We start from the raw sequence: 11,345 nt of genomic DNA, 5'->3' as shown, positions 1-11,345 counted from the left end.
TTGGTTTGTTTGTTTGTTTTGCGGCATGCGGGCCTCTCACTGTTGTGGTCTCTCCCACTGTGGAGCACAGGCTCCAGACTTGCAGGCTCAGCGGCCACGGCTCATGGGCCCAGCCGCTCCTCAGCATGTGGGATCCTCCCAGACCGGGGCACGAAACCGTGTCCCCTGCATTGGCAGGCGGACTCTCAACCACTGAGCCACCAGGAAAGCCCTCTGTTTTGTATATAGATTCATTTGTATTATTTTTTTAGATTCCATGTATAAGTGATATCTTATAATATTTGTCTTTCTCTGTCTGACTTACTTCACTTAGTATGATATTCTCTGGGTCCATCCATGTTGCTGAAAATGGCAATATTTCATTCTTTTTTTATGGATGAGTAATATCCCATTATATGTGTGTGTGTGTGTGTGTGTGTGTGTGTGTGTATACACACACATATATAGCACATTTTCTTTATCCATTCACCTGTTGATGGACACTCTGATTTGCTTCCGTGTCTTGGCCATTATAAGTAGTGCTATTATGAATATTGGGGCATTGGAGTGCATGTATCTTTTCAAATTACAGTTTTTGTCTTTTCCAGATATATGCCTAGGAATGAGATTGCTGGATCATATAGTAGCTTTATGTTTAGATTTTTAAGGAGCTTCAATACTGTTTTCCATAGTGGCTCTACCAATTTACATTTCCATCAACAGTATAGGAGGGTCCCCTTTCTCCACACCCTCTCCAGCATATATTATTTGTAGACTTTTTGATGATAGCCATCCTGACTGATGTGAGGTGATATCTCATTGTAGCTTTGACTTGCAATTTTCTAATAAATAGCAATGTTGAGGATCTTTTCATGTGTCTGTTGGCCATCTGTATGTCTTCTTTGAAGAAATGTCTATTTAAGTCTTCTGTCCATTTTTGAGAGGGTTGTTTGTTGTTTTGATATTGAGTTGTATGAGCTGTTTGTATATTTTGGAAATTAGTCCATTGTTGGTTGCATTGTTTGCAAATATTTTCCCCCAGTCCATAGATTGTCTTTTTGTTTTGTTTATGGTGTACTTTGCTGTGCAAAAGCTTTTAAGTTTGATTAGGTCCTATTTTTAAATTTTTGTTTTTATTTCTTTTGCCTGAGATTGGTCTAAAAAAATATTGCTATGATTTATTTCAGAAAATGTTCTCTTCTAGGGGTTTTATGGTGTCATGTCTTATATTTAGGTCTTAAACCATTTTGAATTCATTTTTGCATATGATGTTTAAGATTGTTCTAATTTCACTGATTTACATGAGGCTCTCCAGCTTTCCCAACACCACTTGCTGAAGAGACTCTCTTTTCTTCTTTGTATATTTTTGCCTGCTTTGTCAAAGATTAATTGAACATAGCTGTATGGGGTTATTTCTGGGCTTTCTATTCTGTTCCATTGATCTATATGTCTATTTTTGTGCCAGTGCCATGCTGTTTTGATTACTGTAGATTTGAGTATTGTCTGGGAGGGGGTCTGGTGACATCTTGATTACTTTTTCCTTCCATAAGAAATCACATTGACCTACTACATTAATGATATTAAGCTGATTGGATCTCATGGGGAAGAAATAGAAACTACCCAGGACTTATTGGTAAGACATTTGTATGCCAGATGATAAGACATTAATCTGACAAAAACTCAGACCCTTCTGCATCAGTAAAATTTCTAGTGGTCTAGAAGTATGGGGCATGTTGAGATATCCCTTCTAAGGTAAAGGATAAAGTGTTGCATCTGGTTCTTGTTACAATCAAAAGAAAAGTACAATGACATATGGGCCTTTCTGGATTTGGGGACAATATATTCCTAATTAGGGTGTGCTTTCCGAGAAGCTATTAGTTTCGAGTGGGGCCCCAAAATAAGAGAAAGCTCTGCAACTGGTACAGGATGCTGTGCAAGCTGCTGTGCCACTTGTGCCATATGATTTATGAGACTCAAAGTTGCTTGATATTTCGGTAGCAGATAGATATGCTCTTTTTAGCCTTTGGCAGGTCCCTACTGGCGTCACACAACAAGTCCTTGGAATTTTGAAGAAAATTCCTCCAATCCTCTCCAAGTAACTACTCTACTTTTGAGAAACAGCCTTCGGTTTTCTACTGGGCCTTAGTAGAGACTAAATGCTTAACAATGGGACATCAGTTTACCATGCAATCTGAGCTTCCATCTTGTAGTAGGCGTTATCCATCTCACCAAGCCATAAATTTTGGTATGCAGAACAATGTTTCATGCTATAGACTTAATATTTATTCCTCCACCACCCAAATTCATATGTTGAAACCTAGTGATGGTATTAGGAGGCAAGGCCTTTGGGATGTGCTTAGGTCATGAAGGTAGAGTTCTAATAAATGGGATTAGTAATCTTATAAAAGAAATCCCACAGAGCTCCCTATCCTTCCACCATGGGAGGTTACAGTGAGAAGATGGCCATCTATGAGGTAGCAGACACTCATCAAATCCCAAATCTTCCAGCACCCTGATATTGGATTTCTCAGTCTTCAGAACTTTGAGAAATAAATTTCTGTTGTTTATAAGCTACCTAATTTATGGTATTTTTGTTATAGCAGCCCAAATGTATTAAGACAGAAATTGGTACCAAGAAGTATGCTACGATTGTAACAAACACTTAAAATGGGGAAGTGGCTTTGGAACTGGGTAATGGGTAGAGGCTGGAAGAATTTTGAGGTGAATGCTAGAAAAGGCCTACTTTGCTGTGAATGGCCTGTAAAGGCAATTTTGATGAGAGCTGAGAAAGTAAAGAGGAGAGCTATAGAGAAAGCCTCAAGCTTCTTTGAGAATACATGTTGTTTATTGCTCTGATATGATTTCAGATCCATTTGTTATGACTTAAGTGAAGTTGTTTTAATTTACTTGTTTATGACAAAGACAAAAAAAATGGTCATTTTTACAAGTAAAGTTGTACTGATATAAGAATGAAGTAAGTTGTGTCAGGATGTCAGCATCTCATGTCTTCTCAATAAAAACTTAGTAGCTCAGTTGGTGAGGGGCCCAGCTAGGGGCTTATTGATAAGAACATGTGGAGAAGCAATAGTTATTGCAAGGAGACATTAGAATAAATACTGAGAATTTGTTAGTAATATCTGAGAGTATTGGTCTGGGCAAAAGCTACCCTTTGCTGATCTAGCTTTCTGAAGCTCTTGAGGAACTTGCTCCAGCCATGGCCAGGCTACACTTGGTTGGTAGTGGTGATAAACCATGCAGCAGTCTCAGGAAGAGAAGGAACATCTATTCCTGTCTTGGATAGGCACTCCATGCAGGCAGTGGAGAAAGCCAGGCAATGGTCCCTGGAGCGATAACCCTCAGAATAAGGGGCTTTTATTTTTGCTCTGGCAGTTAAATGTCAGCTGTCGTTGGCAAAGCTGTCTTTCCTGAGAATCTAAAGCTTGTAAAAAAGGTATACATTGAACTTACTTTGGACCTTATTTCCGTCATCTCCCGTTGCCTGAAACAATAGTGTAGTCAATTTGTCATTTGTTTGGAGTATGTTTATTTGTTTATTGGTTCATTAAAATACATTACCCTGTATGTTATTGGCTTGTGAAATTTCCACAGTGAACCTATGTTAAATAAACTATTGGCAAAGACAATCTCAGTGTCTGAGCATATTTGCCATCCCCAAAACAAAACAATACCTAAGTTGTTGTGAATACAATATTGGTAAGAATATGAATGGCAAAGGCCATTCTGATGAGGTCTCAGATGGAGATAAGAAACATGTTATTGGAAACATGAGAAAATATAATCCCTGTTTTAAAGTGGCAAAGAACTTGGCTAAACTGTGTTCATGTTTTGAAGAGCCAGCCTTTGTTCCATTAACTTTCTCTATCATTTTCCTGTTTTTATTTTCATTTACGTTTATTCTTAGCATTATTTTTTTAATTTATCATCTTGCTTTCATTTATCTTGCTCTTAGGTTTATAGTTTCTTGATGAAGGAATTTAGATGATTGATTTCAGAACATTCCTCTTCCTAAAGCAAGTATTTTGGACTATAAATTTCCTTCTCAATACGTGTGGTCATCCTCCGTATTTTGATATGTTGCATTTCCATTTCATTTAGTTCTATATTCTTGTTTTTTCTCCTCTGAAACATTCTCTTTGACCCATATATTGTTTAGAAGTGTACTGTTTAATTTCCAATTTTTTGTAGACTTTCTTGTTATCCTTCTGTTATTTATTTCTATATTGATTCCAATGTGGTCAGAAAATATGTGCTGTATGACATCATTTTCAAAAAAATTATTGAGCTATGTTTTCTGTCCCAAGATAAGTTAGATCTTAGTGAATGTTCCATGGGCAACTGAAAAAAATATTCTATTCTGATTGGGTGTGGTATTCTATGTATGCTACTTACCTCATATTGCTTGATTTTGTTCTGTTGTTTTACATTCTTGTTCATTTTCTGTCTAGGAATTCTACAAGTTACTTTTGAATTCAACAAGTATAATTGTGTATTTTTCTCTTTTTTTCTGAGGTCTACTGTTTCTATTATTAACAGAGCCATTTCTGATAAGTTTCAGTTAATGTTTGTATAACACATCTGTTTTCATCATTTTACTTTCAACCTACCTATACCATTGTATTTGAAGTGAGTTTTTTGTAGACAGCTTTTTGAGGGATCATTTTTTAAATATTTATTCTGTCAATGTTTGTCTTTAATTAGTGTATTGAGACTATTACATTTAAGGTCATTATTGCTACATTATGGCTTAAATATGCCATCTTACTATTTTCTATTTCAGTCTTCTCCTTCTCTTTCCTCTGTTTCTCATTTCTTGCCTTCCTGTGGATTGCTTGTACTCTTTTTGTGATTCCATCTTGATTTATATGTAGTATTTTTGGTAATATGTAGTATTTTTGAGTATATCATGTTATTTATATTTTTCTTAGTGGTTGTTCTAGTTATTACAGCATAAATATATAACATCACAGTCTACTGGTATTGACATTTTATAACTTTGAACCAAATCTAAATACTTTGCTTTAATTAATTACTTTTGTTCTTACCACATTTTAAATATAATTGTCTTATTCCCTGTGTGTACATTAAGTACTACATCACATGGTGTTATTATTTTTACATCAACCATCAAATATGATTTAATGACCTCATGAGAAGGATACTGTATTATATTGCTCCTGGAATATAAGGCCATATGCATGTATACAGAAGCTTGAGACTATTTAAAAGAAAGTGAGCCACTCCTTAAAATTTGGTCATCATCATTAATATTAAGGTCTGTCTCCATTTCCCCTCCCTTGACAAACGCTCATATCCCATATAGGGGTGTTTTTCAGATTAATTCATCTAACTATAGCTTCATCAGACCCAGAGAGTATTTGGATATAGAAAGTTTACTGGAAAATCATCTTAGAATGAACACCTGTTGGGGAATGAACAAAGCATAATTGGGCAGAAAGTTTAATGTTGATGCAGTCCCAACAAAGGAGACATCTGAGCTCACAGTGAGCGCTACACTTAAGATGGCCAAGCAGAGTTGTCCTAAAATGAGGAAACAGGGCTGGGTTGACTACTCATTGGATTGATGCTACCCCTGGGAAGGAGACATGCCTTGGGCAAGGTGGCTCACTTCAGATGAGGAAAATGCTGGTGGTGGGTAGATGTAAACACTAGACATCAGCTGTTTACAGCAGCATCTGAATGAGTAGTAAGTGCTTCTATCCTACAGGGAGGATCTTATTGGTGACCCACAGAATTCACTAAAATAATACTTGTTACCATTACCTTAAGGTTTTACCATACTTAATAGATCACTGGAAAATAGATGAAAATACAGTCTCTTCTTGGGTTTGACATTTTCCCCCAAGGAAGCCTTTTGTAAAGTATGTCTGGGGAATGAAAAAAAAAAATCATGGAAATCTCAATTTACCAAATTGCAATTAGAAACATCATATGAAAAAACAAAGCAATTCTAATTAACCTGATAATATTTTTTACATTCCTTGGCCTTTCATATCCCTTCTAACATCACTGCTATTTTAATTTTGATATGCAGTCACTCCAAAACCACAGCCAGCACCTAATCATGATATCCAAAGTTTATTTTTCTTTCTATTCTATAAGCCACATTAAATGAACATTTTGGTTGTTGGCAAAGAATCTGTTTGCACTCTACAAAAGAGAAGATCAGGAGTAATGCAAATAAGAATACATAAAAAAAGGGTAAAAATAGCATAATCAGTGTTATTTTTAACACTAATCAGTGCTGAAAACTAAAACAATCAGTTTTAGCTTTTGTGAAGTCAAACTTTATGCCTTGGGATGATGACACAGATGTAATCTCCTTGCCACATTATTGAGTTCTCATAATGAAAGTTAAGCAAACAATGACATGCTAAGCAGATCATGAAATTCAGGAAGCATGTGGTAGTTGTTTAATATTTTAATGAAATACTTTTAAAACAATGGAAAGTTTGTCCCATAAATGAAATTTCAAAGGCAGGTCCTGAGTGGAAATTAGACACTACATTGGTAATTACTGGACTCACACAGAATTGAGCACTTCACTTTCACTATAACGTATTTTGGAGGATTTTAGGAGAGATGTATTGGAGTCAAAGTATAAGAAATGTACATATGATCCAGAAGCTGGGTCTGTTTAGAGATAATTTTTGACATCTTTCCGTAAGCTTGCTGGAACAATTTCTGGGTTTTGGTCATTATTTTCATCTCCAAGGGTGAGTCTTAAGGTCCACTTGAGGATCCAAGCTTGGAAAATATTCAGAGCTGTTCATGTCAGGGATCTTTTGAATGGTGTTTGCAGTACAGGGAACATCTTTTTCTGCAAAACTCTTGGATGTAGTATAGACTAAATCACACAGAGTGACCTTCTTCATATGTTCCTTCTATAACTCATGCTTTGGAACAACAGCCAGAAAATATTCCTCAAGACTGAGGATGTGATTAATTGCTTTTGTGACTTTATTAGGGGGTCCAGTCACAGTGACGTTGTTTGCATCTTGGACTCCTCTAGGGGGGAAAGAGATGTCAACCTCTTGATACATGATACATGATTTTAGGAATGGCTTTTCTATGGGATCCAATAATGTGGCCATGAACACGATAGTTTAGTGAAATTTGCTTAGTAACTGTTTTTTCAAACTTTTGCACCATTTCCATTATTGTATCCCAAGCGGCTATGGTGTTATTTTTATATCCAATGATTGTGATTTCGTCTTGTATCTCATTGCTCCCTTTACTTGGAAAATGGATAGTAACTTTATGCTCTAAACCAATTTGAGCAATAACTAACCCCTTCCGACCAATGATCTTGGGGTACTATTTGGGGTCTACTGTGAACTTGAGTCTGAAATTTCTTAATGATCGATCATCTATCTCAGTTTGTAAAGCCTTGACTTGTTCTTGTAATCTAGCCTTGGCTTGTTCTACATTTGCAGCAAGGCCAGTGATGGAAATGATATCAGACTCTAATTCAAGTGCTGATACCTGTATATTAACTTCAAACTCATCCATTATCTTGTGTATCCTACTTCCTTTCTGACCAATGATGTAATGATGTAGATCAAAGGGCGCATCTACTTCAGCAGTGACAGGAATTAAAGCCTTAAGGGCTTCCATGGCTGCTTCACACTTTTCCTTTTGGCCTGAGATAAATATGGTGTCACATTTTGTTGGGGAAATAGAAGCAGCTCCTGTAGTGCTCTTTTCCCTTTCCTTATTTTCTAGAAAGCTGGCTGTTTATTGGTAAGTGAAATCTCCTCTCTCTCTGGGAATTTGATTTGAACGCTATAATCTCTAGTGATTTGTCTGATCTGAGAACAGATTGGTCCCATGAAAAAATGAGGGAACTTCTGGGGAATAACACATTCTGTTGCTACTTCATTGTCCAAATCCCCATTAATCTCTTGAATATGTTTATTGACTGCTTCTACACAAGGCTTTGCTCCTTTGATTGTGACTTTGTTACTCTGTTTTCCTGAACATGAAAAGTTAATAATCACACCACCATACTCCTCAGTCATCTCCTGTAACACCTGGCCCCTTTGCATAAAAAAGTGCTGGTGATACATGGGATTTATCAGTATGTTGTCCTCTACCACATTATCTAGATTTGTAATTAAACCCTCTAGTTTCTTTTGTGCATCTTTGAGATTTCTCTGTCCCTATAATAGTTAACAAGTCTTGATCCTTGTCCTCAGGAATAGGGAAAATGATACATGCTCTAGTCTCTTCACAGATTTTGGGAACATTGCCTCCATTTTTACTCATGAGAAATTTATGATACTCTGGCTTGACATGGAGGACCACAGAATAACTCTTGGTTTGCTCTTCTACTAGTTGCAGCAGCTTTTTCTTGGCCACCTCCACACTTTGGTCAGGTCCCCTAATAATGACTCTTTGAAGTCCCGAGTTGTTTTTTGCAAAGTGGGTATGGATACTTCCACATTCTTCCATGACTGCACCAATCAAACCATCTTTAGAGTCAATAAAGGATTTGTGTAGATTGGAAGGAATAGAAATTTCTAGTTCTGAAATATTGGCTATATCTTTCTGAATTGAAAGAATCAAATCACGAGCCACTTCACAGTTTGCTGGCTTTCCACTGATGACAGTATTTTGAGTCGCTATTTTCTAATGAAAGATTAATTTTGGTGTTGCTTGCTGCACAGATTTCTTTGATGTTTGCACCTACTTTTCCAATGATATTTTTGTGAAGCCTTTTGAAGATGAGAATAGTTATGGAATAGGTACTTTGCAATGTCTGTCACCACATTCTCCAAATATTACATGCATTTTTCTAATTCATTTCTTGGTCCTCTAATTTGGACAATGTCACTTTTTTTTGTGCTGGGTCAGGAAAAGTAATTAGAACCTCTGGAAATTCCTTATGATGTCATGTATCCGTTCACATTTCTTCCCAATGATTGCGTGGTGAAATCTTTGCTCAATGATTAAGTCCTTGTGCTCATTTTCTAAATGAGAAGCAAGTTCAAGAAGTTCTTTCTTGGCCTATTGGGCACCCTGAGATTCCACCTCAATGTTGATCTAGTTATTCTTTGCATTTTCAGGTGAGATTAGCACAGAAACTTTATTCCTATCTTTAATCCCATTTATGATAACACCTTTCTTCCTTGTCAGGAGTTTGTGAAACTTATAGTCAACATTAATCTCTGCATAATCCATCCTGCTAATTAGATCTTTTACTATGACCTCAATTTGTTCTTTAGCATAATTAACATCTTCTATCAGCCCTTCTATTGTAATTTTATCTTCTTCAGTAAAATTTATGTAAACTTTTGGCATGTTCTAAGTAATTGCAGATATATTACGACCTTTCTTACCAATAACAAATCTGTGAAGCCAGGAAGGTACAGAGATAGAGGAAAGAGTGTAAACTTTGGTATTTGAGTAGGCTTCAGTAAATGCCTTCTTTAAACTTTCAGGCTTACATTGATATGTCACAGAATCTGACATGCTCTGTGAGGGTGAGATCTCTATTGAAACTCCAGTTCTTTCCAGGATCTCCTGGACGGAATTATTTTGGGGACCTATGTACACTTGTGCTGCAACTTCCTCTCCACATCTATGGATGTGGTTTTCTCTGTAGTATTGTCAAAAATCTTCTTTTCACAATCCTGATCCTGATCTAGTTGTTGCTTTTTTCCAGGAAAGCTTATTTGTGTCTGATTGGCACTAGATGGTGAGAGATGGATGTGGTCCTCCATTTCCTGTAGGATTCTGTCAAAAGTTTTATTGGATGGCCCAACGATGAAAGGATGAAATGCTTTTCCAATATCTAACCTTTCTTTAGCACACTTGTCTTATTCAGTAGACATAAGTAAGACTTCATGTAAAGCTTTTTTCATGATCTCTTTGGTGCCAATAGTATTGATGCAGGTGCTGTGGTTAACTGGGCATAAGGTCTGAATGTTGGTTGCAGCTTTTTGTTCTAGGTCTTGCAGTTTTTCACCAGTCTTGCCTAGCAAGACTAGCAAAGCAAAGATGTTCTTTGGGAATAGAAGCTGTAGTTAAAACTTGTTTCTTAAAACATGCAAAAATCTCCTTCTGAGCTTTCGTGACAGAATCTGGCTTACCAGAGACTATAATGTAGAGGCATTGGTTTTTGACAAAAGTTATTTCTAGGTTGGCACCAGTTCTTTGCATGAAGTCTAGATAGAATTTTGCTTGTGTACCTTCCTCAGATTCACATATTGTTTCTCCTCCAGAGGCACATAAAACCTTGAGTGATGACTGATGCCATGATAAGTTGACTATTACTGTTTGAGGATGCAGCAGGCTCCTGATCATTTTCCAACCAACTTGTTTTCTCTAGGAGTTCAGTGAATTTATCTTTGGAGGTTGGAGTGTCAAGATCTTCTTCTGAATTTAAAGCAGTAACATCATTGTCTTTTTGAATGTATCTACTTGGGTGCTGTTAAATTTTCTTTGTAATTCATAGTTGATTTTTAATTAATTAGAGGTGTTGCAGCTACATGGTCAGTAGCCAGAAAACTCATCCTGTAGCTGCCTTTTTGCATATTACTGTGTGGGAAAAATAAATATTTTAAAGACGTAATTCCTTTCCAAATTAGTCTATAAACTCAAATCAATAAAAATTGAAATTCTAATATTTATAGAACTCGTAAAAATGTCCAAGGTTCATCTATTCTACTGTTATGAAAGTACCAAGATAAGGTTCAAATTATAGGGACTCTGAGGAAACAGCCACCATTTTGTTAAAGAAGAGAAATATATCTTTTGATTATTCTTATCAGAGTCATCTCAAACCTCATTTTGCCTTACCCAGTGCCATCATTTTTTGACCTTTGGCACTATTGACTGCAAATTATTTTTGGAAAAATATAATTCTCTAGTCTTCAATAATATCATATTTACAGGGTTTCCTTATTTTCTTAATAGCTTTATGAAGAATAATTTATATACTATAAAATTCACATAGTCTATGCATACAATTTAATGATTTTTAGTTAATTTACAGTGCTGTACAGCCATCACAACAACCCAGGCTAAGAACATTTCCATCACCCGAAAGATCTTCCTCATGCTCATTTGCAGGTAATCCTGTTTCCACACCCAAGCAAAACTAATTTATTTATTTTTCCTCTATAAACTTGCATTTCCTGGACATTAAATAAAAATATTATCAAACAGTATAAGAGGGTCCTTTGTACCTTGATTCTTTGCATTTATAATCTGCTTTTTGGATTCAACAATATTATAGCATATATGAGTACTATATTCCTTTTAATTGCTCAACAATGCTTCAATTCTATTTACTTTTACCTTAATGACTGTTGTAACTCAAT

The 11,345-nt window shown here is 36.1% G+C and overlaps 1 pseudogene; it reads right to left on the bottom strand.

The window, feature by feature from the left end:
- Positions 1–6,722: 6,722 nt before the first annotated feature.
- Positions 6,723–11,082, bottom strand: LOC103078087 (vigilin-like; annotated as a pseudogene).
- Positions 11,083–11,345: the final 263 nt, after the last annotated feature.

Source organism: Lipotes vexillifer, unplaced genomic scaffold (assembly GCF_000442215.2).
Source record: "Lipotes vexillifer unplaced genomic scaffold, Lipotes_vexillifer_v1.1 scaffold8, whole genome shotgun sequence".
In the NCBI taxonomy this organism is placed as follows: Eukaryota; Metazoa; Chordata; class Mammalia; order Artiodactyla; family Lipotidae; genus Lipotes; species Lipotes vexillifer.
Note: the sequence above shows the minus strand (reverse complement) of the source record. Positions and strands in the feature narration are given on the sequence as shown.